Source organism: Poecilia mexicana, unplaced genomic scaffold, assembly GCF_051168715.1.
Source record: "Poecilia mexicana isolate PSO_F unplaced genomic scaffold, ASM5116871v1 scaffold_16, whole genome shotgun sequence".
NCBI lineage: Eukaryota > Metazoa > Chordata > Actinopteri > Cyprinodontiformes > Poeciliidae > Poecilia > Poecilia mexicana.
In genome coordinates this window covers 26,878,405-26,881,463 of record NW_028263385.1, presented here as the reverse complement: position 1 = coordinate 26,881,463, position 3,059 = coordinate 26,878,405, and the positions used below count along the sequence as shown (strand labels likewise).

The window sequence follows — 3,059 nt, the reverse complement described above, 5'->3', positions numbered from 1 at the left end:
CAGGTTTATTGTCAACCCATTTTGTCACAGCCAGCTCAGGATGTTTCCTTGTCACCATTACAGAGGAGCCTCTTCCTTGTTTCAACAACTCTTTATCAGATGTAATGTTACAATCCTTTGGGAGTCTATTTTTCATCAATGTTCCACTTGCAGGCAGACCCATTTCTAGCAATTTATCCAGTAGTTTTATTGAGGTGAAATACCTAGACAGACAGACACAAACACAAAAAATAAAAAATAAGTGTCATTTGTTTACAGAGAATCATCATCAACAGCACCACAATTGACGTTTATACCTGTCAAAGTACAGGTGAGTTCCCCTGGGAATGGACTCAGTCAACCGAAGAACTGCATTTGCTCCTATTCCAAGTCCTGTGTCTCTGCCGACAAAGGTGTTTTTTCCTTGGTAGACTTCAAAATCCAATACAATTCCAGTTGGAGTAGCGAGAACAAACACCTTCAATCCGGTTGGATTTGGCTTGCCAGGAACGAATTGACGGACTGGACATCGACCAGTAAAGGGAATCATTTGTTCATCAATGGAAACATTTCCTGGCCTGGGTAGGTTTAGGCAACCTTGTTGCACCTTCTTCAAAAGTGGACTGACTCTCCAAAGCATATTGAGCTTCCTCTCTTCTTCAGTTACATCAAGATCATTAGTGATTTTCAAAGAACATCTGATCTTGAAAAAGCGATCCCTTGTCATCGACTCAGCAACTATTGGCACTCTTGTTTTTTTGGCCCAATACATTTTGATTTTTGGGTAACCAAGGCATGCCATGTACACTGAGACTCCAAACCAGGTCTTAATCTCCTCAGGTGTTGTATTCAGACTTGAGCCTGACACCTGAATCTGTCTCTGGTTTGTGCAAAAGGACATGTCCTCAAAAACTTTGTTGTCAATGTACTGCTCAAAGTATTTTGATGGTGGCCAGTCTACACGGTTTGGGGCAGTACAGACAACCTCTCCGGAGTCTTCCAGCACAGGCAGGAATCTTAAGAGACAGACAAATACATTAAATAATTATGTCCTCTAAAAGTGATAGTTCATCCAAAAAAATACTCTTATCTGTCTAAGCTTATCTACTCTTGTCTCAGAAGCCTACGTGTTAGTTTTGGTCCAAAGTGGGCGACGGGCCCGTGCATCCTCAACTTCACTCTCCTCTTCCTCACTTGATGCCTCATCCTCTGAACTCCCGACCTCAAAATCACAGTCAATCTGTCCCTCTTGGTCCTCCTCATCTGACAAATCTATGTCTGAGTCTCCATCAATAATCCTGTTTAGGATTTTCTCTGCCTCAGTCAGTGAGCTGATTTCTATTAAAACAGGTTAAAAAAATAAAAAGCAAATCCTGATGTCCTCTATGGAGGACACACATAAACAGGTTATGTTTTATCCCAACAAATAATTAAACTGCTCTGAAAATCCACCTAACTATTCCTTAGATGTTCATTTACTAGAAGCAATCTGAATATTAAACTCACAAAGCTCATAATTAGAAAATAATATACTTACCTTTCTTCTTTCGATAAAATGTGCTCACAGGGATGGCAGCCATTGTGAAGAATCAGAAAGAAAATTCCAGAAAAGCCCCACCCCCACACATGTCATATCATTGGAAAGCCCAGGATGTCCTCTCTAAGGACCAACAGGATTTAACACAGTGGCATGTATAGTTTCAGAGTTATGAACAAAAAACCTATGTACTCCACAGAGGACAAAAATGCATTGCTGGGTCTCAGGAGGATATATAATGTATTTTTAAAAAAAAAAAGCAAATAGTTGATACTGATGCCAGTGTGAAAATTAAGATTGCATTGATTTTCTGAGGGGTGACTCATTCAATGAGCCTGATATGATAGTTAGGCCCACAGCCCAAAACAACATCTGTATATTACATTTGTAAATGGTGCATTATTGGAATTAACGTGATTTAGGCAAGTGCCTGCCCTTGACTGAGCAGAAATTTTCCTAATATCTTGTATTATACAAATGGACCAAGCGTCGTTTGAAGTTGAGCAAAAGCCAGCTTACAGTACTACTGAGATCAAATGGAAAAGTACACCCGCAAGGACGTCCTTTCGCTCGTAGTTCTTATTTGTACCGGAACCGAAATTGATAAGCAGCGCATCAAAAATACATATTAACAGCCAAAAAAAAAAGAAGAAAAAAAAAACATCCGCTGGCTTACATTAAAGTATTAAAATCAAAAGTTCAGCTCTCCTCTGAATGAAACGATCCTCCAGACCGAAGCCTATGCATGAGCTCAGTCTTGTTTACCTCCCCCTCCCCCCACCTCCATAAACTTCTGTCCTTTTCGCCCTAAACCATTTATCTGTCTCATGTTGTGAGGGAAAGGCATGTTCATTTTGAAGTAACAGATAACACCTGCTGGTCCGGCTCGACATTAAAGTAACAGACTTTTACACGCACACGTGAAATTTAGCCCCGGAAAGCCGATCCTCTGAAAATGCGCGGTGGACTCCAGAAACGGAAGCCCTGCAGTGACCAATATATAAGCTAGCATGAGTCACCCCTGCCAGGACCGCACATATAGTGTTTGATGATGCTCTCCGGTGTTCTGTACGAGCTGCTTCGGTCGGGCCCCTGTGCAGCTACGCGCTTCTCTGATCATCCTCAGATGTTCCTCCTGCTCCTTTGGGGGACAGCAAGAGCCCAGAGTCGAAGGGTGGAGGTGAGAAAGGAAATCAGGGAAATCAATCATCGCCCGCAGGCTCAGGAGTGTTTCATTTTAGGTGCTGCTTTTAGACGCACTTCCTTTGATTTGTCAGGAACACCTTCGCTTTTCTCGCTCGGCAAAAGAAGTCGTTTATGGGGATTTTTGCATCAGGGGTTTTAGACGGACAGCTGTGATGACAAGTGACGATCCGAAAGGATGACCTGATGACAACCTGAAGTTATTATCTTTGGATCTGAAGAGGAAGGATCTAGAGTCAATGAACCGCTTTGGTTTCAACAAGTAGAAAAGCAGGGATCATGCCAGAAAGCTGGGTGTAGTGATGGACTCTGACCTGAACATTCAGAGCCACATAAAGAC

At 42.2% G+C, this 3,059-nt stretch overlaps 1 long non-coding RNA gene across 1 annotated transcript; it reads left to right on the top strand.

Moving 5' to 3' along the window:
- The first annotated feature begins 201 nt into the window (after positions 1-201).
- LOC148155107 (uncharacterized) lies at positions 202-1,661 on the top strand. The gene is made up of 3 exons (XR_015765677.1): positions 202-310; positions 411-561; positions 1,547-1,661. It is a non-coding gene; the product is annotated as an uncharacterized LOC148155107 (long non-coding RNA).
- Positions 1,662-3,059: the final 1,398 nt, after the last annotated feature.